At 45.7% G+C, this 26,103-nt stretch overlaps 1 protein-coding gene and 1 long non-coding RNA gene across 2 annotated transcripts in view; one reads left to right on the forward strand and one right to left on the reverse strand.

Annotated features, from left to right (window-relative positions):
- The window catches only part of LOC146772425 (uncharacterized), a 442,975-nt gene that overhangs the window by 208,137 nt on the left and 208,735 nt on the right, over positions 1 to 26,103 (reverse strand). The gene's annotated exons all lie outside the window — the stretch shown is intronic.
- The window catches only part of MATK (megakaryocyte-associated tyrosine kinase), a 108,117-nt gene continuing 100,171 nt past the window's right edge, over positions 18,158 to 26,103 (forward strand). Inside the window, exon 1 of the mRNA XM_085637556.1 lies at positions 18,158 to 18,343. The gene's annotated coding sequence lies outside the window, so the exon portion shown is untranslated. The remainder of the gene's footprint in view (positions 18,344 to 26,103) is intronic.

The following is a 26,103-nucleotide window of genomic DNA, read 5'->3' on the forward strand; positions in this document are numbered from 1 at the left end:
CCTCCCAGTTGTCCCTGTAGTTCTCCGACCTGCCCTTGCTCAGGTTATATAGTACAGTTGTGACACTTCCAAGTTCACAATTCATTGTGCTTTGGACACCAACGTTTCCATAAGCAGACCATAAGCACCAGTGTCACCATTTGCCACCAAGCTTGGCTGCAGCCAACCAGTTTTTTTCAGGCGATGTCCAGTCGTCCTCGTGGACATGCATTTTGACAGGACTCACCTGGCAATGGCACGTTCCCTTGGATTATCTGCCCCACCACGGCCGCAGTTAGCTCTATCGCTGCTTTGGTAGAGGTGCCCTATACCACTGGCCAATCTTAACTCAACAAGGTGCCCAGCAGTTTTGTGGTACCCTTGTGGTCAAGTTCAACAGGCTGCCAAGTCTGTTACCCCTCTGCAGCCTTACCTGCCGAACTCCTTTAGTGTGCCCTTAGTGGAGCACGGCCACCCAGTCAAAGGCAGGATCTGACAATTCTTGTCGGCTTTACAGGCCATAATATCAGACATGTGGGTCCTACACATTGTTCAGCAAGGATATGCCCTGCTCTTCCTTTTCATGTCCGAGCAACTTACACTGTCTCCCCCAATAACTGATGGAGGAACACATCATATTTGCAGGAGGAGTGCAAGCCCTTTTGGACAAAGGGGCTATAAAGAGGGTACCCATGCCAGAAGAAGGACATGGTTGTTATTCTCGCAACTTTCTGGTGTCCAAGAAGATGGAGACCTTCGTCGGATTTTAGACCTGCGTCCGCTCAATGCTTTCCTCAGGAAGGAGAAATTCAAGATGCTTACCCTGGCCCAGGTTTTGTCTGCCCTCGACATTGGAGACTGGATGGTGGCATTCGACCTGCAGGACACATTTCTATATACCTGTTCTGCTGGCGCACTGGCGCTACCTGCAGTTTGTGGTGGGAGAGGAGCATTTCAAGTTCTCTGTGCTCCTTTTTGATCTCACCAGTGCACCTTGGGGGCTCACAAAAGTGATGGCGGTTGATGGCAGCACACCTTCGGAGGTCAGGGTTCCCAGTCTTCTCCTACCTCGACGACTGGATGTTAAAGGTGGGCTCGTCATCAACCACCTCCAGATGATAACAAACCTCTTGTTCTCTTTGGGGTTCACTATCAATCTGCTGAAGTCACACCTGACTTCTCAGTCATTCCCCTTCATCAGAGCCATTCTGGACACAGGACAGTTTTGTGCAGGACATTCAGGCTATGATCCTGATCTTTTCAATCTAGATTCTGGATGTCAGGGAGATCGACACTGAGACTGCTCGGACTGATTGCCTCAGGCATTCTGCCGGTCTAGCACACCAGGTGGCATATGCAGCTATGCAGTGGGCCCCCCAGCATCAAGGGGAGCTCTCCGACCAAGTTATAATTTCAGCAGAGACTGCAAAAAATGTGCAGTGGTGTTTGCTGTACAGTAAGTAGGTCAGCTGCAGACCTCTCTCGCTTCCCTACCTAGAGCGAACAGTGGGGACTGATGCATTACTTCTGGTTTGCCCACCTGGGAGAGGTGGAGATCAAGGCCTCTCCTCTCTGGGAAAGTGTTGAGTCCAAATTCACCTTCAGAAGCTGAGGCCCATCCACAGGAAAGACTACCTTCCCCATTAAAGGGAGGCTAGCACAGGTGCCTTTTGGTACTGCAACAAACGGTATGGTGGGGTTGCAGCCCCTGTGCAGGATGTCCTGCGCCTCTGGAAATGAAAGGACCACCATGGAATTTTCCTGGTGATGAACCACCTGGCAGTATCGTTGAATAACAGAACAGAAAAGTTTCACCGTCATTGCCTAGAGGATCACGAGTGGTAATTCCATCCGGAGGTGCGCAAGGTCTTGTTCGCTAATAGGGAGAACCATGGCTCAATCTGTTCGACACCCCTGAGAACACACAGTGTCAGCACTTTAGCGGAGTTTCTAAGGTGTCTTTCTCTTAGAGACACGTTCCGCCTTGAGTGGAATGCCGGAATCCTGTATGCCTTTCCGCCGATACCACTCCTGCCTCGAATTCTCAAGTGGATTAGGACCAACAGGGCCCTATTCACCCTAGTGGCCCTTGTGTGGGTAGAGAGAGTATGGGATCCAGAACTCCTGGGCTTGAGCATCTGTCCTCTGATCAAGCTGCCCCTCTGGGATTATCTATTGTTGCAGCAGCAGGGTAGAGTACTTCACCCAGGACTTTGCAATTTCACTTTCATGCTTGGAGAATGATCAGAGACAGCTTCTCAACACCTTCAACCTTCCTTCGGAGGGGATTGATGTCATCTTGGCAGCCAGGTGTTCTTTGACAAAAACAGTATACCCACTGTTCTTGGTAAAGATTTGTGGCATGGTGCAGTACTCAGCGGATAGACCCCCTCGAGGCAAACTTATTTGACGTTTTGTTACCAGGTGTAACGTCCTGGCTTTCTCGGGGTTGGGACAAACAGACGACGGACCAGAGAAATGGAGGTTTAAGGATGATTTAATAAACAGATAAACAACTACAGACAACAAAGAATACCGGTACTGGAATCACCAGTTAAAGTACGATACCCATTCACAGCTCGTCTAACCGTCCTCCGCATGCACACCGGACCCGGTATGCTCCAACGGAGGGCACAGTGCTAAGCAGTGGCCGACAATGCCACTCGACCGCTGTGAAGGGTAGTTCCAAGGTTGTGGAATCTACGGGGGGGCACGTGGGAGTCACCCGGCCGGGCTCTCTACCACCTGGGAACAGCCGCTCTACCAGTATCCCCCCAGAGTACTGCCACAACACAAAGACGCTGGGAACACCTCCTAGTGTGCGTCTCTTGTATCCGGGTTTAAGTGATGATACCCAAGGTGGCGCAGAGAATGGATGGGAGCAGCCGCTCTACCTATCCCAGTTCTCCTACGAGTGTCGATGGCTAAGACGCGGAAACACCTCCTGGATAGCGTCTTAGCTATAAGCGTGTGTTTACCCAAGGAACGAGGGTTGGGAGCTTCGGCTCGCACCAACCTCGTTTTCTCCAAATTGTCAGGCCGTTGGGAGCTTCGGCTCTACCAACAGGACTTGTGCCCAATGACGTTGAATACGGCTCTCAGAACGGGACAGGACACGGGCAGGAAGCACACGCCAGCACCTCTCCTCCGCTCCTTAGAATGTTCCTTCCGCTGCTCAACTCACCAACGGGTCCGTGTACCTCAACCAGGTACTCCTGCAAAGATCAGAATATCCGACGCCGAGTCCCAGTGATCTTCTCCTTCAGTAGTACTCTCGGCGTTGTATAACCATGACTCTTGAGTTGCATAACATGAAAACTAGGCGTTACCCTTGGTGTTATGTAACCAGAACTCTTGAGTTGCATAACATGAAAACTAGGCGTTACCCTTGGTGTTATGTAACCAGAACTCTTGAGTTGCATAAGGCAATTGTTGCCGGAGGGCATTCTGGGAGTTGTAGTCCGCTCTCCTCCAAGCGCACCAGGTTCACGGAAGTGGCATCGTGGGAGGGAATCCATGTGCGGGAGGGGATTCCTGACACCAGGTAAGGATTGCTCTGGGAGCAGTTAAAGGGTGCCTTTCGGCTCTTTCTACTTTTTTGCGGTTGCCGGATTAGCGGTCATTGTCAGAGTCTCCACTTGTTATGCGCTTTTTGAAAGATTTACATGTGTTCCTCACTCTCTCTTTTTCATGCCACAGTGGACCTATAGGAGGCTGGCTTAGTATATGGTGCACACTTATTTAAGTGAAGCACCTTGCACTAATCCAGGCAACCATTATGTGGTTTTAGTGGTCTTTGATAACCATAGAAAGCTCTCAAAGTGATAGCTGTGGAGAGTAGTCTTCAGGCTTATCGTGAATGAGTGTTAAGCAGCTTGTTTTACCAGTTAAATCATGTATTGTTGGTTAAACGAAAAAGAGCCACACAGTTTATAAAAATATGTCTATTTATTACAAACACTCATTAGCACATTGGTATATCTCCTACATGGAGATATCAATACAAATACACAATACTTCAATTGCAATAAGGTAAGTAGCTCAAAATACAGTGGTCTCCAAGGGGAGACCAAACCATATACTAAGAAAGTGGAATGCAAAATGGGTTTGTAGGGGTGTCCTGCTCATGGAGGGGCACCCTCACACTTATAACCAAGCACCCTGCCCTCAGGACTGAAAAACCTGCCATAGGGTTAACTTATAGGTTTTATGTGTAGTGAACCCAGATATAAGGAAAAATATATCTGATGTGAGAGGTGCTAGCACCAACTCACACAGGCTGCAGTGGCAGGCCTACAGTCACAGTTTAAGTGGGCTCCCATTGGTCGCACAATACATGCTGCAGCCCATGGAAGATCCCTGGTGTACCTATGCCCTGGGTATCTTAGTACCTAGGGACTTACAAGGGTACACCAGTAGGCAATTGTGGATTTACAGAAGTACTTACTGTGATTTCTCCCTAAATTGACCATGGTGACAGGGGTCCTGATTAGCAGGATCCCAGTCAGGCTAGTCAAAAACATATCGACACCAAGCAAAAAGTGAGGGTAACCATGAAAGCAGATCCTACTTTCCTACAGGGGCCGTAACTTGGTCCTCACATTTATGATGCGCTCTTTGAACCGCTTCACAGCTGTTCCTGGCTGCTTATTACCCTCAGGACCATAATGTGTGAGTGAGCTTCAACCTCTTTGTCAACCCGCCGTACTCCTCCACCATTTCAGACAACTTGTTTTTACGAACACGAACATCTTTCTTGCCTAGAGTTGTGAAGCTGTTCTACCTCGGTCAAAACATCCTCTTGCCAGCATTCCATGCCCCACCTCACCCCTCCAAGGAGGAAGAGAGACTCAACCGTTTGGACCCCAGGCTTAAATATTGAACGTACGAAAGAACATCGAGTGGCTGATCGGCTCTTAAAAGGAGCGTCAAAATGCAAAGCTGTGCAGATCAGAATTATGTTCCACTGTATCGTGTGTTGCATTAAGATTTGCTATGTATTGGCTAAAAAGCAGCATCTGACAGGATTGCATGCTAATTCTACAAAGAGAAAAGCTGCTACTACTGCGTTGGCAAACAGAATTCCAGTCTTGGACTTTTGCAAGGCTGCTACATGGGTAACCTTCTATAGGTTTACAAAGGACTACTATCTGGACAACCGGGTTCGTCGAGATGGGCATTTCGCCTTCTAAGTCCTGGAGGACTTTTAAGTTTGAGTCCATTCACAGACCCACCTCCAACTAAGCACTGCTTTGATATTTATTCAAAAGGTGGGGAATCTGCAGCTAAAAGTCACTATCAGGTATAAGGTAACGCTCTTTCTGGTAGAAACTCTCATCTAGCTGCAGATTCCTCACGAACCATCCCATCCTTCCTGTTCTGTGACTGGACTCCAACCATTAATAAGTTACCAAGTCTAGGAACCAATTTGCTATTGAGGCCCAGCGTCTGGGGGCATTGAATGTCTCGAAAGCAACTGATGTTAGCACGCAGAAGTGGTGTCTATATAGGCTCTGCATGTCATTTCTGGAGCAGAGCAGTGTCAGTATGGAGCAGCACACACCACCTACTGGAGTGCAGAGGTACTGCTGAAAGGTTTCTGGATCCATATCCTGGGGAATATTCAAAAGGTGAAGCATCTACAGCTAGATAGAGTCTCTACGACAAAGAGCATTAACAGAGATTGGTAACTTGTACACTGTGACATCGCAGAACAGCAATTACTAGAGCCATGCACTTTGTAAAATTGTAGGGAGCAGATCTGAGGTCAAATAGAACTCAAATATGGAGATGGCGCCCAACTACTGGAAATTGAAGGTATGTTCAACGTCAGGGGTGTATGGGAATGTGGAAATCTGCATCCTGCAAATTGATCAAAGTTGTATGTTCTTCAACCTAGACCATCCCAAATGACTGCTTTTTGAGGTATTTGTTTCAAAGTTGCAGATGTAGTATTGCCAAGACTCTCTAGATGTGATGTGTTCTTAAGAATGAAAAGCCTTGAATAAAATCCTGCATTTTGCTAGCATTTGAGGACGGGTTTGAGGGCCTCCTGTCATGATGTACAGCTATACTCACCCGTGTATGCTGGAAAGGCACAGAGAAGTGCCCTTTTGAATATCAGAGATGCTTGCACCTTCTGCAGCAGGGAAGGCAAGCGATACATTAAGAGTGTTGGTGTCGCTTGATATGAGACTTTGTGACTCCGATGCTCGCACTATGTCCAACACACAGCTGGAGTTCCAACAAACTATGTCCCAGAGCACCAAGGGGCTTTCGCATGACTTACAGTGGTGCTTGCCATCTTAGATGCAGAGCATATGTTCATCATTTTCCAGAGGTTCCTTGGTAGGCAATCATAATACTTAGTTGCTGCAGCTGGAACCTTCTTCCAAGGCTATTGGGACTCATCCCACTTTCATCAGAAGTTATTCAGAGCTTGTGATTTCAGAGAAGAATTTTGGATAAAAATTGAGATCAAACACTTAAGCTTTGATGTGCAATCCAGTACTGCAGCCGTCCTTTCTAGGATTAGGAACTCAACTGTATCGAGGATGGAAGGTGAAGGGACGTGTGTGCCCCTTTACTGCGTCCCTAGAACACTAGTATTACAGAAGGGTCCGCTGGCGCTTGTGCGGCCTCTACAAGAATACAGATGGCGCTGGTTCACCTACAGCACCGGCGCTAACTTATGGGTGCATTCCTTATTTGCATGGGGGTATGGCCGCATGCAAAAGAGGGAAACACTTTGCTTCTGCACTCACTCTGTAATACAGACGGGCTCAGAGACAAGAAGGCATTTAGGAGGTGCACTACACAGCTGTAGCGGACAGTCACTGCATCCACTGAGGCTGTACCTCTGTAAGGGGCAATGGGGGTCCCATGGTCTCCTAAGACACACACCTGGATTAGGACACAGCCACTCAAAGCAAATTTTTGGAGTACAGGCAGCGGCCGCCTGCACAGTAAAAGATGAGGTGGCCAAGCAGCCACTCTGTCTTTCTCTCATGCTTCAAGGCAGCCTGAGTTTGCAGCTACTCTGTGAGCAGCACATTGATTGTATTAGGGCGCACTATGCCAGTTTGCGCAACAGCACTCTTGTTTTATGGTGCCGGTTTAATTTGTGCATTCCATCATGATAGTCTGCGTATAAGTTATGCTGTCCAGGCTGGAGGTCATTACCTTATTAACAAAAATTATTACTTTTATGTTCAAAATATTTGTGAGAAGCTGGCTTAGTATATGGTGCACACTTATGTAAGTGGGCACCCTGCACTAATACAGACAGCCCTTATGGTGATTTTAGTAGTCTTAGACAACCTTAGAAAGTGGTAGCTGTGGAGAGCAGCCTTCAGGCTTAGTCCAGAAGGAGTGTAAAGCAGCTTGCTTTACCAGAATGTAATCTTATTGAAAGAGATTAAGTGAAAAAGAATCACACAGTGTTTATAAAAATATGTTATTTATTATAAGACACTCACTAACACATACAAATATCTCCTACCCTGAGATATACACAATGCACACAATAGTTGCAATAAAAACAGGTTAGTAGCACAAATACACAGTGGTTGCCAGGGGTGACCAAACCATATAGTAAAATAGTGGTATACGAACCACGACGCAAGTCAAGACTATACCCAGAAGATGTATAAGTGCTGGGAACCCAAGGAACCACCCGAGGTAAGTACCCAGGAACCCCACGGAGGCCGTGTGCAGAGTGTGAACACGACCGCGTGCTCAATTCAAGTCAATGGGTAAGTCGCAGTGGCAATTTTAAACAAGCATTGGCATAGCCAATAGGTCTCGCCTTTGGGACCTTATAAGTGTTTAGCCATGCAACAGTTGCATAACTAAATACTTATAAAGTCCAAAAGCGAGACCTATTGGCTATGCCGTGCGGCCGCGAAAGGGATTGCGATCAAACATCAGTGCGGCCGCGGAAGTGAGAGTACTCGCGTCAAGCACGGCGCGCGCGGCCGCGCACATGCACTGTATGTCTAGGCTGGCCTGGTAGCACTTTTTGGAGCCCTCTCAAAAAGTCTCGCCAGACCAGCGCATGCGCTGGGTCAGGCGAGACCTAAAAAGGGCACTTCCCAGTGGACCCTTAAGAAACCCAGTGGAAGACAGAAGGTTGGAGAGCCACCCCACGCGTGGATACCTTAGGAACCAGGTTACCTACACCAGGGAAGCCAGGTGCGTTGGTGTGAAGTGGCATTGGAAACCGCTGTTGAACCCAATGGAGGACTTCAGGAAGATGCCACTACTGGAGAATGAGAAAGTTTCCGGTGGAACCCAAAGGTGGATTTAAGTTGTGAAGAATCTGCAAGCAGAGTGGACAGAGTCTAAGCCACTCAGGAGTGACCAGAAGGCACGGACGATGAATGCCCACCGATGTAGTGTTGCAGGAGAGCTGACGGTGACCTTGGAACTGCAGCTGTGTGGACCAGGCAATACTGTGGAAGACCAGGAGCCGTATACGAGCTGTCCTACGTCGGATGTCGAGAGTTAAGTGGTCGGTGTCCGGCGGGAGCAACAACAAGCCTTGGCAACTGCAACCAACATGGAACTTGAAGAAGGTGCAATGTCGGGACCAGCAAGGTCCAGGAGACTCACCACAAACAGGGTAGTCAGGGCAGGGCTTGACCAATCAAGGGAGCCCACAGAAATCAAAGGAGACCCTCAAGGGGACCCACAGGCTGGAGGCACTGGAGTCGCAAGAGGACCTTGAGCAGCTCACCAATTATGCAAGCCCACGATGCAAGTGATGCGGTGAGGATGAAGATCTTGGTTACTGGAGATGCTTGAGATTGGGGCTACTTAGAGCCGAAAGATCTTGGATGAAGGAAGCCAACAAGCCTTTGCAACGGCAAGTCGACGCTGTGCACAGGGGTTTGGTTCCTGTGGCTCCGACGAGGGATACTGGCCTCAAACTTGGTGAGAGGACAGGTTCGGCTTCGAGTGATGTGAAGAACCACAACCTGTGTTGCTGAGCCTTTCAGAGTCCGTGGGAGCCCAGGATCAGCAGACCGGTCAGCTTTGTTGCGGTTCCTGCGAATGCAGGGAAGTGACTCCTTCACTTCAAGGGAGATTTACTTCTGCCCGTGATCCATACAAGAACCTTCCAAGGCCTATGAAACTCCAAGACACCACAGACGAGGCAGCAGATTTGCAAGACAATGAGACCAGGAGCAGCAGGAGTCTTCCCAGTTGCAGTCTTGATGTCCAGCGCAGAGTCCAGCGAAGTCCAGAGTACCCAAACGGTCGAAGATGAAGTGGTCTTGAAATTGTATCTTGTCCCACGACTAATCTAGGGATCCACCCACAGGTAAGCCTTAAATACCCTAAGGAAAGGATTGGGACGATTCAGGGGTCCCTCCCTAAGGAGGGGCTGGACAAGGGGGAGGATAGTCCCCTGTCCTTTGTCCAGTTTCACGCCAGAGTGGGAGCCAATGGCTCCCTGAACTGGTTTGAACTGTACTATGAATGGAGGGCACCGAGTGTGCCCTGCATGCAAGACTATGTGGTGCTGGTAAGTGCCCTCACCCTACCCCAATACACTAAATCCTGTCTGGGAGGTGCTCACACCTCCTTGTGACAGGATACCTATTGTTTTGCCTTCCCCTGCCCGAGCTTGGCTCAGCAGCAGGAGGGCAGAAATATGTCTCTGGCCGGCAGCAGCCCTAGCTTGCTGTCTGGATCTGGAAGACTGGTACCGGGAGTACCAAGGGCCTCCCAAATGAGCTTTACGGTGCATGGAATCAAACCTCTCACATAGTTTACGGTGATGGAGTATGATTCCAACATCTTTGATACCAAACATGATAGGATTTGTTACAGCCAGTTTCAAGATGGTCATCGCATAATGATGCATGGCCACTCTATATGTTATATGGCTGTCTCACAAACCGGGAGAATGGACTGCGTAGGCTGCAGGGGTATCCTGCTCATGCAGGGACACCCTCACACTTAGAACTGAGCACCCTGCCTTCAGGATTGAAAGGCATGCTTTAGGGGTGATTGATAGGTTTTAAGCGTAGTGACCTTAAATATAGGGAAACCTTTATCTGCCGTAAGTGGTGCTAGCACCAGCTTGCACAGGCTGCAATGACAGGGCTGTTGTCACAGTTTGCACGGGGTCCCTTGGGTGGCATAATACATGCTGCAGCGCATGGGGGACCCCTGGTGTACCTATGCCCTGGGTACCTCAGTACCACATACTAGGGACTTATAAAGGTACACCAGTAGCAAATCTGGAATGTACCTAAGTACTTACCATACCAATTATGGGGAGAAAGCGCAGAGACTGGGGTCCTGGTTAGCAGGATCCCAGTCAGACTAGTCAAACAGTAGCACCAGGCAAAAAGTGGGGGTAACCATAAAGGCAGATCCTACTTTCTTACAATATTGTTCCCCTTACTGCTGTCAGATGTTCTTAGGAGCATGGGCGGAGTTCAAGCGATGAGCAAGGCTAACAACAGTGTCTTTGATATGTATCACTTTTGGGCAAAAATAGCTTCATTTTCCATGGTATCCGCTACCACTGCTGATAAATGCAGGAAGTGCTTAGACGCCTGGCGACTGATATTTCCGGATGGCATCATTTGTGGACCTGCGCTCTGCCCACGCACTCCTCTTATATCAGAGGACACCAGAGCTGCACTCCAGTGACCCGGAGGCTTTCTCCATGGGGAGGAGCTACATTTGTGGTCAGTGAAGACGCTTTGCTATACAGAGTTGTCGGTGGGCGGCCTTGTAGAGTAACGATCAAGGGGTACAACTAACAGAATTTGGTGATGCGCCTTTTCTTCTCTCGCCCACCCACAGTTCCCATATGAAATAACTTGCCCTTCTCAGCATGGGGGGTTTAAGCAACGATCCTGTCTTATGATGTGGATGGTAGAGGGATATCGATGCAACAGAATTTGTTCGGGAGGCCTTGACAGGGGCTCTAGAGAACGTGGCTTATTTAGGCACGGCCCATCTCGCATTAGTCATTGTTGTGCTTACTGTCATGTCGTAATAAATCTGCAATAAAGTTTGTTTAAAAAAAAAAATGAAATAACTTGCCCTTGATTTACTTTATAATTTAGGGGTAAGAGAACAGTCTAATGAAAAAAGACTAGGTGCGTTCTTTAGAGTTTGGTATGCAGATTGTCAAATAACTTTGGAATTATTTAGGATTATAGAACCAATGTGCCATGAATGCTTCTGGATTTTTAGAGGACATATGCTATAAACAAAGCTGTTTTCATCAAGATTGTGTCAGTATTTCATATGAGTCAATCTGTTTAATTCTGAGCATTTGTAATACTTGCTAAGATGAAGAAATTCGTCCTGTGTAGGTTTTCAAATGTGAAAACGAGGAGAATCAGGGTCTGCTCTTCATTGACATATGATGTCCCTAAGAGAGGCTTCATGAAAAACACACCCGGCAGGAATGCATACGTCACGGCCCTGTGCTAAAAGTTAGCCGAAAGGCCGCTGCACAAAAGGTTGAATGTGCATTATACCAAAGGCTCTCTGGATACTTCTGCTGTTCTTACGGCGAGAAGTATTTCAGGACACCTGAAGGGCAGCCTCGTGGTCTTCGGTTGATCTTTTTGACACTTGGATGTCTGGGGTTGGACTTTGAGGATGCTCTTTCCAAGGTTTGGCCATCCTGCCATGGAATGCGTCTTTTGCGGATATGGACTGTAGACTAATTCTTTGGTATCTGTGGTCTAAACTGGTATCAGGCTCCTGGTGCAATCAATCAGGAAACAAGACCAGTGCAATGGAAAAGAATCCATTAGGATGTGTCGTTTTGTTAAGTTGCAAACTTGTCTGATGGACTTTACCAGACGAGATTGGTAATAAGTAAAGGAGCATAAGCGAAGGGCACACAGTGTGCCAATCACATGAGGTGTAACCCCCGCAAGTCACCACATGCCTCCAAGTACTCCTGCCATTTATACTGAGAAAGGATCCAGAGACGTGCTTATGCTTTACCAAATTTAAGTCAGGACTGTTGGCTTTGCCAATGCTTGTTACACTACACAGCCATGGTATTCATCTTCAGTGATTTTAATTATTGCTTTGAATTTAGTTGCAGCATTTAATATAGGTTTGTAACTATTTTGTAAATAACCACCTTGAAGCCACTTAACATACTTAGTTTAGAAGCGCTTTCCGACATCCTAACCCTTCAAGCTTGGCTATCTCATCCTCAAAGATTCACAGATGTGGTCCAAGCTCTTTTAATGAGAATAATGAAGTAGTAGAGTTACTCATAGAAAAACAATCACTGCTTATGTAAAGCCTCAAACATATTTAGTCCTGGAGACTAAACGAGTAGCAGGCTTTGATTAAAAAGTGTTAAATTGACCCATACACACAGACTAGGTTCCTAGGAGGGACCTTTTCAAGCTCTGATCATGCATAGCATAGAGAAGGCCACATACATTTTTCAATATATATCTTGTGATGTAGTGTTGCACTCCTAAAGTGCCTTTGCAGGACACAGCCTCCATGTTCTGTGTCTGCTGTACAGAAGGGCTGCTGGCAAACTCGGGAGATATGCAGTGAAGTAGGAGTCGGCGGAAGGTGTAGCAATCTATGGGGATCCCCACCGATAAGCTTTGGCTTGTCGTAGAAAAAACATTCTGCTATCTACTGAACCCATTTTGGGCTTTAGTAGAGCCTTTCCGAGTTCCATAATGGGATTACCGATTCTGAATCAAAATTAGGTGTTCTTGTGTGTAAACTGCAGTGAGACCTATCCATGGTTTATGACTGCTGTTGCGGTTTCAAACCATTGATAAGTTACAGACTTCTCAGAGGAGATGGTAACCCACTCACAAAGCAGAAGCAGTCTCCATGGGCAGCTTCATCTTGAAGAAATGCGTTGGGAAATGTGTCCCCAAATGACATTTTAAAAAATGTATTTTACGGCCGCACCGGTTTCCCCTAAGGAACACTGTTACTTTGCATGAAAAAGCAAACACAGGACTGGTGGTCTGCTGTTTTTTGCAGGCCACCAACTCTTTGTTTGTCACTCACGCACATCTCTTCTTGGCCTCTCCGGCTTTCATTCTGAGGGAGCCCATCATACCAAATTGGGCAGAAATAGGACTTTCCGCCCAATCGGTATTACAAGTAATATGGTATTGTGTGCATCAGTGCTGGAGGTGTTTATGGCGATCAACTCAAACCCGGAGAATTTGTTCACAGAAAGTGGCCCTGAGTTTGGAAATGACAGATCAAAATCAGGGCAGAAACACCGAATTCTGGTGTCATTCCACAGGACCTCTACAAGTACATTTGGGAAATGTATTCCCCAGAGTTACCATCACTTATAATATTAGTGCATGGTCTGGGTAAACTAATCCTTAAACCAGAGTTACAGTACCGTTTATTTTTTATATTTGTAACACTAGAAAGGTTTGATGGTCTTGCAAGTTCCCCATCATTAACTCTTCTAACCTCAGGTAGCAGAACAGCATTTACAGGAATTAGGCCATGAAGCAGCCTCAAAGTTGGCTCTAACATGAGGCTCGAAGGCTGCACATGTTGCAGTCCTTCTATGCTGGTCTGACCAAGGTCTGTTTACATCCCTCGAAATCTTCAACCCTGGTCCATTTGTTACTGCTGTCCAGCGGACAATTGTTGCAAAGCTCTCCAGTGCCTACATTAAAGTTGTCTTTCCTCTCCTCTTGGGATTTGATTTATGGTTAGTAAACTCCACTGGTGAATTGTCCTCCACCCCACTGTCCCAGTGTGGATTCTCTAATGGGTATTTCACTTCGAACGAAATCGCAGGACCTTCCGTTACCACCCAACTCTAAATCGGGTTCTTTGCCCGGTCCGGGCGGCTAAGCATGGTTTTGTGGTAGTAATTCACAGGCGGACCCTCGCATCATCTGCCCCTTCTACTGTGGGCTTTGAAGCCAGGCCACTCCCTGCCTGCTCTCCCGGAGGAAGAGTGAAGCGCCCACAAATGAGGTCTCGCTCGTCATCAGCCAGTGACCCTTTTTCAACTCCCAGAAACCACTGTTTGGTAAAAAGGACCAGCTGCCTTGTGAGGGCAAGATTAGTCCTGGTTCAACAAACCCCAACTTCCCAATTCCAAAGTCAGTTTTTAATCCTAAAAGTACTTTCACAAATAGAATTGGGTGGATTTACAACAGATAAGCATTCACCAAAGGGCTGTAAATCCATTTACTCCTGCCTGATTGTACTCCACAACAGCACATGATGTTATGCAAGTGTCAGTGCTGTGCACGGGGTGCGGAGAGGGTCGCGGGGAGGTTTGCCTTGGTGACTCTCCCAGTCGCACGCAGGGATAGCGGAGACCGGTACAACTATCCAGACACACAGCTTCGAAGTTTTGTGAGTTGCAACAAATCTTGAAATTGCATCCACACACGCCTAATTCTACAAGTGCAGATTTAAAATACACTTTGTGTATGAGGCTCAAAGAAGTCACTTGTTGCTTCTGTGCACAGTGGCCTTGGCTCGGAATACTGAAACATTTGAGAAATACTTTTGCACCTCTGTTTCTGCTACAAGAAATGAAATTGGATACAAAATATGGCTACAGTACAGACCAGCAACATGTTACTTACAAGTCTCTGTCAATACAACCACATTTTGTTCCAAACAGAGTTACAGAAGGGCATAGGCGTAGCACCACAGCAGAGGTGCCAGCCCCACCCCCTCCCCTCCTGGCAGCAGGGAGTCATTTCTATTGACAAGCACCACCCTCAATCGCTTGAATTCTATGGGAGACTAAAAAGGAAGCTGTGAACATATCTGGATATCTGCTAATTAAAATGTAGCAGTGATTAGAACACTGATTTTTTGGGAAGACTGAGTCCTAGACGGTCGGTAATGAATGGCACAGACCACCTGCTTCCGCATTCAATTGTTTTTCTGCCCCCCCCCACCCCCCCCCCCCCACCCTTTTAATTTAGAACAATCAACCATCACTGGGTGGGATGTTCGAATAGCATTCTGGGCCTTCCGCTTCGGGCTTTAACTGTTGTTAAAGCCTCTCTCCCTTGTTATAGTGGCTCGCCTAAAACTGGGTCGTATCATTAGCTGGAGGGCTTTTAATGACCAGTATGGCCGGCTATAAAACTGCATTAGGTGCTCAGATGGTCTGGCAGCGCGTGTTTCCACGTAATAGGCTGCTGTCAAGAGGGTTGGAGGGGATATAGTTGGGACGTTTTTAAACGTTGCAATCTTGTAACAATATTTGTATAATACTACGTGCAGGAGTAAATCCCTGCTTTAAGAGATAGTGCTTCTGTTTTCGTAATGAGGAGTCGGTGCGACTGGAAGAGGAAGTGAAAAAAATCTATTTTTGTCTTGTGCCTCAGCCAAATATTAAAAGCTAAATAAAGACAAAACAAAAGAAGATGAGTCCTCGGTTTCTGCGTGCAGGATATATGCAACATGTGACTGTAGTGATCTAGGAAGTGTCTCCGAGAAACAGGGTAATTAAGAAAGGAACAAAGACTTAAAGACAGGGCGCCTAATCTGTTCCAGGCTTCACTTGTATTGGTCAGCCAAATAAAAGGAGAAACATATAACACTCAAAACGCAATATGGAAGAAATAAGTTGTAGGTATTAAAAGTTCAGGCATAAAAACCAAAGTAAACGCAAGGTACAAACACCAATAGCCCACACACCCCGTATAGGTCGCAGCAACAATGGAGGACGCTCCATCACCCACCTCAACGCGAGATCCTGGAACAACCTACCACCTCACCTCCGGATCTCATCCTCCCTGCTGGAATTCAGAAGAGGACTCAAGACCCACTTATTCGATTGAGCCCCAGCAGCAGCTATCAGCTCCTGGGGACCCCCACGGGTGATTAGCCGCGCTATACAAATGCATCTGGTTCGGATTGGATTGGAATACGTTCTAATATAAAATATTTACGATATTCAATACCAAGAGCTTCCTACGGCTGTATAGTCTACTGATGGATCGACCAACGGCGAATCGATCTGCAGTTAGCAATAATTCCACTGCGCTTCGCAGAGGAGACTTAACTTTCACCTCAGTTCGATGTAGGTTTTAACCATATATTTGTTATCTGAAAGTAGTGCTCGGGATTAAGCAGGAAGTGTATCTGAACTAGTTTGGGTGCGTTGTAACTCTGGGTAGAATTTTGTCCTCTCCTTTGCATAACCAGAACTTGGAAAGGGGTCAATCTGAATTTTTAAAAACGAAGCGAAGAATTTGTAAGGTGGAGCTAGTTTCAAATAAGGTTTTAACTGATTAAACACTGGAAGTTAAGATACTCTTATAAATACTCCTCTGCGGGTTTTAACACAGTGTAATAACAATCCACCCTTAAAGGCCTGTTGGCTTTAACATGCGTTTTTTACTATAAATAAGTCAAGCCTACTGCCTTTGTCATAGCTTTCAAATTAAAGAGGTCACACTTCTGTCTTGTGACATTACTTTTCCTAGTGAGCCAATCAGGCCGAAAGCCTTTATCACAGCTTTGTCGCTATGACCGACTGGTCTGGTGTACTGAGCATAAGCTTTCTCACAAGACAGACATCACACAAATATAATAATATTACAAATATGTGCAAAATAATATACATCTCCTTCAAAGAGTATAGCAATAATCATCGCACTGCAAATCTTCTGTCCCGAGGGTTTGTCGTATGGCGTAACCAACAACAAAACTCTTGCCTACTGCTGTAATCTGAGAGCTTCCTTGTAATGAATACCCGTGTACAGCCTTTAATCCAAAATAAATATGCCAGGTATGTTGGGTTGGTAGAAACTTTTCATAATGAACAGATCAGACACATGGCACCGGACCTTACTTTTCCCAATGACCCAATAAGGCCTGTGGCATTTACCTTTGGCTTGTCACCGTTAGCAACTGATCATAAGTTTTCCCTTACGGCAGCCAGGAAGCATTTAGTCAAAAATTACAAATTCGCCCGTAGGAACCGACTGGCTTGGACCCAAGTTTTACAAACTAAGTTAGGCCTACTGCCTTTGTTGTAACTTTTCATAATAAACAAACCTATGACGTCTACGACTTGCCATCATTCGCAAATCACCATAACCAACTCAGGCCTGCTGCATCGAGCATCAGCCGCCTCACAAGGCAACGTGCAATGCAAGCACTTGTTTTCAGCGGAAGCACGCATCTCCTGTCCAATCAAATGCTGTATTCAAGGACATGAATATGTGGGTGGAGCTAAAGCCCCTTTCTCAGTAGTACTTCTTAAAGATCTTTTTTGTTGCTCATATAAGGGCTGTCAACAGCTGCATTATCAAGCCAGATGTAAAATCCACACCAACGCATAGATCACAACAGATCGACACACCCTCTGGCAAAACCCACATCAGACCCTTATATGGTTCTCCAAGCGGCCTCACCTAGGTTCCACATCAAACATCATATAACCCAGAACAGACCCTCACGCAGGACCCACATACCGCTTCCCATGTTCATTCTGTGTCTATACAACACACACATCTGGAAAGCTCATGTCTGGCCAGTACAGCATACATGCAGATGTGCAGATATAATATAATATGCTATTTATTTCTATTGGTTAATATCGGGAAGGGCCATGTCTCACGAGAGGTGGAGCCTGAAGAGTTATGATGCCGCTGCTACCTCACAAAAGGTAACAAACAGCATTTTACTCTCTGTGTGTATGCATTTAAATTAATTTACCATGCTGCTTCTTAATGTAAAGTAAGAAAAATGGGTATATAACTAGTGTAAGTGTAAGAGTGCAAGGTTGTATAGACGTGCAGTAGGAACGGTCTACTTTGCAAGGCCTTGTGACTAGAAGCCCTCTTGCTTTCCTCTTAGTTGTGTTATAGCCTGGTATTTGACCTGTGCTTACAAATGTCTCTCTTTGCTGGGATCACCTGCTCTATACACTGGGATTTATTGTGCCACATTTATTTTCGCTATTTTGCCAAAGGCAATGGGCCTGCCCTCCAGAGAATGCTGGGCAAGGTCAAAGGTTAGTCTGATTGGCCTTTGGGGTGATGTGAAATTCGATGTGAGCAGTGAAGTATTTTGATATAGATTTCATTCATTAATAATATTCAGAAATCGTCGCTCTGGATTGTCCTGACGCTGACTATACACACGGCAGGCACTAGGACCAGGCGGGCGTCTTGCTCAAGGAGGGCGATAAGGTGGCTGGTGGTAAAAGTAGCTGCCTGAGTCGTGCTGTGAGGAAGCGATGACTCGCTGTGTCGATGTTACACTTTGGACACGAAGGACGAACTGCACCACAGACGGCGTGAAGACCTCCCCTGCCCCCCACCGGGCACCGCGCCAGCTTCACAGAGGCACCCCAGAGCCTGGAGGGGACTTGGTGTAGGTAAGGGTCGAAAACGGGGCCCTGTCACCTAGGGGAGTAGGAAACACTTGTAGTAGGGGGCCACTGTGCCCAGGTCGAATTTAAAGGGTCAAAGATGCGCATTATATTTCTACATGACCAAATCACCCGCCCCAAATATCTTTTTCCAGATTTGCAAACCAGGGTGAGAGCTGTTCAGGATAGGTTTAGGTAAGATAGTTCAGGTGGTTAATGCGCCTGCTGTCGAGAATGTTTTCAAACATCTGGCCAGCAGGTTGCAAAACGATGGGCCAGTTTAGTCTTCCATCCTTCTAAGGTGGGTAAAGGGCGATCACATAGTGGTTGCAAAAACGAGGATGTTAAGCAGAAAAGAGGTAACATTCACAATGATAAACAAGCATTTGCAATGCAATAGGTCTCGCATTACTGAAAGTTTGTGCTATTGGCTTTGCATTATTATATGCAACGCAAATGGCTCAGACTTTCATGAACGCGAGACCAATTGCATTGCAAATGGTGGTTATTTTTAGTAATTTTTTTACCTTTTTTTTTTCTCCGCTCAAAGGCTGCACTTCTGAAAAAGAAGACATTTGAAGCCAAAGTGTTTTTTCTTATTGTTTTTTCGATCCACTTCACAGGGGAACAAATATAGGAAAGAGAAAAAGAGCCATTTGTTGAAGTAATGGTTTCCAGCAAGTGAGGAGGAGCGAGACAGAGGGAGCGAGTGAATGATAGGAAGAAAAGGGGGGAGGGACAGCAGCAGAGAAGGAGAAGTGAACATTGTTGTTTAAAGAAAGAAAAGACAAGCATTTATAATGCAATAGGTTTCGTATTTGTTAGAGTTAGAGCTATTAGCGTTGTAAATGATAACGTTTTCACCTATGTGTTTTGTTTTGAAGTGAGGTGGAACTATATGTGTTGCATTGGAATTGCTAGTTGTTTATTTGTGCAGTGTGTAACTGTGTGTTGTGTATTTATGTACTGGGATTATGTGGCATGGTGAATAGATAGTAGTGAGAGCTGTAGAGAAGCGATAGAAAGGAAGAATGCAAGAGATAGGTAGTGGTTATTGAGATAGAGGAGAAGAAAGAGTGTGTGAGGAAGAAGGGGAGAGCAGGCAACAGATGCCTAAAGAGGTATTTTTTGTGTATGTAGAAGACACCCTAAGAAGAGGAGGAGAGCATGTGTTTGAGAGAGGGAAAGTTTGAAAAGGCACGTTTTATGTTTTTAGCCCGTAAATTTGTCCTGAAGAGCAAAGTCGATTGTTTCCTGTTTCTGTGCACTGTTCCCTTCAAGAAGCTGATGTGCAAACAGGAACAGAGCTCTTCCGAAAGAGCCAGAGAGCGTACACAGCCATGGTTTCAGAGTTCCCATTCTGTTCAATATAAAGTTGCTTTTCTTCCAGTAAGTATGGGACTACAAGTCCCATAATGCAAAGGTAGAATGAGAGCATGAGCTCCCAAGGCGTGGTTTGAGACGATGTGTGATATGCGGCCAGCCTCTTGGGGAGCCGAGGGTTGTGCCTTCTTACAGGCTGTTACAGCTCTCCGATTTATGTATTAAAATGTAAGGAGATACGCGAGACGCCTTTTACAATGAAATTCACCCGGTCGGCACCAGCGGGACTCTGCTGATGGCTGAGAGTGTTCTTTAGAGCTGAAACAAGTGTCATGGTATTCAGTGGTCGAAGTGGGGGAAAAAAAGTAGGGGAACTGTGGGCGGAGACTCAGGGGGCGGGAATAACCCAAGGATTGGATTAGTGGGCGGAGTCGGAGGTGTGGCTAGAAATAGCAAAACATACCAATTTTTGAACGTTTGGCATTTCACTGACCAGTTACAGCTTATAACGTTATTTAATTCAAAGAATCAATAAACATGTTTATTTGAGGTTTAATATATAAGTTGTTTATATTTAATTCATTTACAATGTGGGACATGTTTCCAATCACAGAATATTCCAAATACGCTTATAAGTGGAATCATAAGCCATTTGTCTCCGAGCCATGCAGTTTCTTTCATCTGCACTTCTCCTCCCTTTTTCTAACCATTTCTGAACATAAAATTCAGGTTTAAATTCTATGACAGGTGGCCCCACGATATTTATGAACATTGTAGAAGACAGACGATTGATTGATATTCTGTTCCGCAGTGGTGTGAGCACATCATTCATTACACTAAAGCCCCGTTCACATTCAGCAGTTGAGGTACAAAAGGTGTTTATAATGTGCATTAATGGTTTCAGGCTTTCAGAGATGCAATTTTTATTTTGTTTGTACTCTCTGAAACCAAGGATGTACTGCCTGGTATCAAATACATGCAACCTGCTACAAAGGTTTTGTAATTCTCCCTCACCGTATAAGATGTCTACTGGATCTGGCCAATAAACTGGTTGTAGGAGTTTCATTCTATGTACTAACTCTTTGTATTCTATTTCATCATTGTTTGTGGTTGTGCATCTAGAAACATTTGATGCATTAGACATTGTCATCCTTTTTCGCAGGTTATTTGCTAAGCTCCTAAAGAACTGTGCCCTATTGATGCTAACCCAGCCTTTGTTCTGTTGCAGTCCTACACCAGCAAACTGCATCCGTTCAGCAGCATCTAATGCAGTTGTAGCAAACAAAGGGCCCAGGTGCATCAGCCATTGATTCAAACACTAAAATCTGCATCTGTATTGAACGATCGGCCTCATATATGGTCATATCACGCCGCTGCAGCCTTCTGGATAGGTCACCCAATTCTGTGAGAGCATCATATAAAATGCCCATATTTTCAACAAACACCAGGGAGGTTAATAAATGGTTTAAACCAGCATATTTCCTCTGCTCAATGTCACTCCTCGTTGAGTCTTCGGAAGAATCCATGAAATGTTTAATAAGTCCTTTGTAGGTATTCCAAACAGCTCTCAAAGATCTTTCACTTGAGGACTCCCACCGTACATCTAGCACCTTTCCAATTGCCAGAAGTCTTACTTCTACCTCCAGAGCACATTCCCCAAGCTCTCTCTGATTTTTCGGAGAGGCATGGTAGGTGGTATATAGTTTATCAAAAAAAAATTTGAGCTGATTAATGCCTGCGACTTCTTTACAAACATCACCCACAGCAAGCTCCAGCTTGTGGTTAGCACAGTGCCATACACTCAACTGTGGATATTTCAGTTTCAGAAGAGTTGCCACACCGGATTTCCTACCTATCATATTGGAAGCACCATCTGTTACAAGCTGAACCAAATGACTTTTTAAATACTCATCAGTAAAACCGTGTCTCTCTAAGCATGCAAGTAAGGTATCTAAGATTAGATCTGCTGCTGTGCTTGGCAACTCAACAAGGTCCAAGAAAAAGGTCAGTGGCTCATTGTGTTTATCAATACATGCTCTTACACAGATAATTAGTCTGGTCAATTTACTATTTGTGAGCTTAGGGACATATTTATGGGAATGGTGGCGCAGGGCAGCACAGCAAGTTACTTTGCTGCGCTGCCCTGCGTCACAGGGAAAGGGCGGGAATGTGCCGTATTTATCCAATATGGTGCATTCCGGTCTTTTCCCCCTGCACTGGCGCCATTTCGACAGCCTAGCTTCAACGCAGGCACACTTGCCCCATGGTGCAAGGGTGCCTCCTTTGCATGCAGGATTGTTTTTGTGCAGGAAGGGGCACCTTCCTATACAAAAACAATCTTGAGAGGCTTTTTCATCTTTCTATGTGGGCTGCAGAATAAAGCACAGTTTGAAAGAGGAAAGAGCAAGGAGAAATAAAGATATTTCTCCTAATGGTGCCTCCTCTGGGGCAGCGCAAGATTTTGCCGCATTCCCAGGATTACAAGTCCTTGTTACCTTAACGCTTTTACTCTCGTTCAGAAATCAATGAGTATTTTTTGTCTCAAACATTGAGGACATGAATATAGGGCTCCTCCTGTACACATGTGTTAAGCAGGGCTCAGAGACAAAGGAACTCTTCAAGAGAATCTGATCTGACTCACGGAAACCCACAAGGGCTCCTTCTTATCCACAAATTGTGCACTCTTGAGTGTCAGCGCCAGGATGCCTGTTAGGTGAGAGTGCGCTTTACAAGTGAGATAAATAAATAATTCTTATTCATGTCAGCCAGCTAGCTGCTCAAACATAGTATAGCACATATGTATTCAAGTGTCCTGCAAAGAAGAATGAGTGCGAGTAAGTAAATGTGGGTGTGAATGATTGAGTGCCTGAATGTAACTGAGCATGAGTGAAAGAGTGTAAGTCGATGAAAGTGAGAGAAAGTGAGTGAGAAGGAGTCACGTAGAGTAAGTGAAACTGTAAGTTAGAATGAGGTAATCAGAGTAGGAAAAAGTGGTGAGACTGAGTGAGAATGTGATACCGAATGTTGAAGAGTGAGTGCAAGTGAGCAATTTTGAGTAAAAGGGAAAGTGAATGAGAATGAATAATGGGGGTAGTGAGCCTGAGTGAGATGACATGTGAGCAAGCAGGACAAAACACAGGCCTTGGCAAAGTGGAGGTAAATATTTACTTATGGGAGGAACATTGTGCATTTTGAAAAAAAATGTGGTCAACTCCTGGGGATGTTGTCTTGGCACAGTAATGGCTTTTGAGAGAATTTGTGTAAAAATGGGGTGTTGAAAATAAAATGCAGTATTTGACCCTATAGTTTTTTTTTCAAAATTATCTTGGGAGTAGCAACACCCAGACTGCAAATCCTCCGGGCCCTCCTTTATCTCTTCTTAGTCTTACAAGGCCCAGTAAATCGCACTCTTTTCCAAATCTCTTTCTAAATATTATCACTCTCAAAAACTGTTTTTTCTATGTAATTTTCCTTTGATGGGAAGAGGAGGTTTCTGAGGTGGTAGTATCAGGCAAGTGACACTACTTGGGCTCCCTCTTTTCGAGCCTTCATGGAGGATCCCTCTTCATTGCTACCTCCACCTGACCCCAGACTCCGCAACGCACTCCCTTACAGACTTGATTATCCACTACTCCTCTCCAGTGCACCTTATCTCACAGCTGACCTTGAGCCCCAGCCCCATATCCGGCACCATCAGGCTCCACTTTCATTTTTCCCGGTAAAAACATTAGTAAAATCACCTTCAAACTTAAAACATTGAATATAGCAGTAAATACAATTAGCACACACTTTAAAGTATGTTCCACAGTAGCCCTTATGACCCGACTGCTAATTAAATAAACAAAAACAGAAAGGCCATGACAAGGCCGGCTTTAGCGCTGATGCGAAAGTCTTTTTTGGCGCCACACCAATAATCACTGCCATATGCCACAAGTGCTCCTAATCTCCCCATAGCCCCTCCCCCTCATGACCTCCTCCTCGGATTCCCTCACTGCCACCCTCCACCAGTGCCCCTCATTTCGCTGTAGCCCCTCCCCCTCATGACCTTCTCCTCAGAATCCCTCACTACCATCCTCCAGCAGTGCCCCTCATCTCTCCCTAGCTCCCCCTCCCCCCCATGACCTCTTCTTCGGATTCCCTCACTGCCACCCTCCAACAGTGCCCCTCATCGCTCCATAGCCACTCCCACTACCTCCTCCTCGGATTCCCTCACTGCCACCCTCCAACAGTGCCCCTCATCTTTATGTAGCCCCTCTCTCATATGCAATTCATTTGTTGTGTAGCGCTACTCATATCAGTGTAGTGTGTGTCAGTACTTTACACCACGCACACATTATACAGAGACAACGAATCATACAAGTATGTAAATCAGCCTACAGGGAATGTCACATAAGCCAATGAGGATTACAAGGTGTATGAATCACATGTCATCCATACTGGTGGGCAGTTATTTTAAGAGGGTTTGGTCTAGAGAAGCACAAACTCAGGATTTAAAGAGTACTCCAGTGGTTAGGGGTTGGCTTTACTGATAAAAATGTATATCTGCCCAAAGATACTCATTTTAGCAACATTAGAATAATGAAAGACTGGGGAAGTTCTAACTATATCACAAAACAAAAAACGCGAAGTTCTAACTATATCATTCAGGTTTGTATGCAGCTCTTCGATGACAGTGCATTGGTCACTGTCCTATGTTAGGATTGTAACTTCTGAACTGCAAGTAACACAAGGATCTCTTGTCACAATGACAATAACCCACTGAGCTTCCACATAAAATACAGTTCATCTGCTCTTAACTACTAACAGAGAAATTATTGCTCTCCAGCAGGATCATTAATCCCCAGCGTTATCTGGGCATTTTTTTATTGTCCTCTTGTTGTCCTGCATCAGCCACGATAACGATAAAAACGGATTAAATGAAGCACACACAAAGTACATGTCCTGCTGCGCCTGTGCAGAATTTAAAAAGAAAAACAAATAGTGACACATTCTCCTACCTACTCCATTAGTCAATCTTAGTGTCGCAGCCTGAAGTGATAAGCAGCTGCAGGGGTTGGGAAAGGTGAATCGAAATAAACAATCTTCTTTTCTCCTGCGCTGCATAGAAAAAGAATATCCACGCAGCAGGACAGTAGGCAAAGGTTACCGCGGCCAAAGAAAGGATGTGTCGCCTTTCGCCATGCCCCTGTTGGAGATGAAGGGGTGAAAAAATAAACAAAGCCTCGTTAACATGTAAATGGTCTTTTAAAGACCTGTGAAGTACTCGGGTAAGGCTGCGATAATCTCTGAAACTGTCTGTGTGTGAAGCACTTTGAGCCCCTTGGCGCCTACCTTCAAGCCCTTACTAGAACCGGGTCTGAATTAGGGCAGTCTCGGGACGCTTTTTTAAAATCAAGAAGTAGGGGAACGGACTAGCATAATTTTTAAAAGTAGGGGCACGCCGTGCCCTTCCGTTCCCCCCCCCCCACTTCTAACACTGATGGTATTCCCCTAAATCAGTGCCAAAAAATCAACTTTGAATGTTATCAGTTTTTGTGCAGCGCTCTCTTAAAGAAGCGAATGTCCAAGCAAGAGCAGAGCTCTGCCGAGAACGGGGATGGCCGAGAGCCTGTGCGTGTCCGAAAAAGAGACTGCAAGAAGATTTGTGAAAAAAGGAAGACGGAGTGTTAAACGTTATCGCAGGAAAAATGAGTAGAAAACGGATGAGAGAAAGAAATGACAGGAGGCAGTGGAAGTGTGATGGAGAGAGAAATAGTGTACAAGAGTCTGGAGTGAAGAAAACAGAAAGGAGTGAATGTGAGATGCACAATGATACTGTGGCAAGAGTGCAGACAAGCTGAAGAGTTTGACAAATGTAGTGAAGGGTAACTTAGTGAAAGTTGCATAAAGCGCTGAGTATCTGGTTTAAAGATAACGCCTTACAATTAGTGACTTTAATATGAACTGTAGGTGATGAAGGTTGGCTGATCTGTAAAAAGCTTAATTTAACTTCTGGCCTAGAGATAATGTTACCTATTTTGCTAAGCTGGTAACGTTATGCCCAACTTACTGTACCCTTCCTTTAAGAAAATAAAGTCATCAGCTGCTGTTGTCTTTTTAACAAAGGAATGCCGAGGCAAATGAAAAACAAACATTAGTACATTCATGCCACTTAAGGGGAAAGTAGGGGAAAAAAGACACCTGCCAGAAACACGGTATCAAAAAAAGTATTCAGGCCTGGCCACCTATCCGTCGCCACAGCTGCTGCCGGGCATGGTGGGCTGCGGCAGCTAATGCACTAGCAACCGAGATGTGTGGGTTTTCAGCGGATCGCACAAAGAAGCACCTTTAATCTTTCTAGGTCGATAACAAGAGGGACAGAATTAATTAATGCGTCGCTACTAAGCCCCAGGAGAAGGGGAACAGTTGCCACCTAATGAATATTTTTATCCATTTGCTGCAGG

The sequence above is a fragment of the Triturus cristatus genome, chromosome 12 (genome assembly GCF_964204655.1).
Source record: "Triturus cristatus chromosome 12, aTriCri1.1, whole genome shotgun sequence".
NCBI classification, from domain to species: Eukaryota; Metazoa; Chordata; class Amphibia; order Caudata; family Salamandridae; genus Triturus; species Triturus cristatus.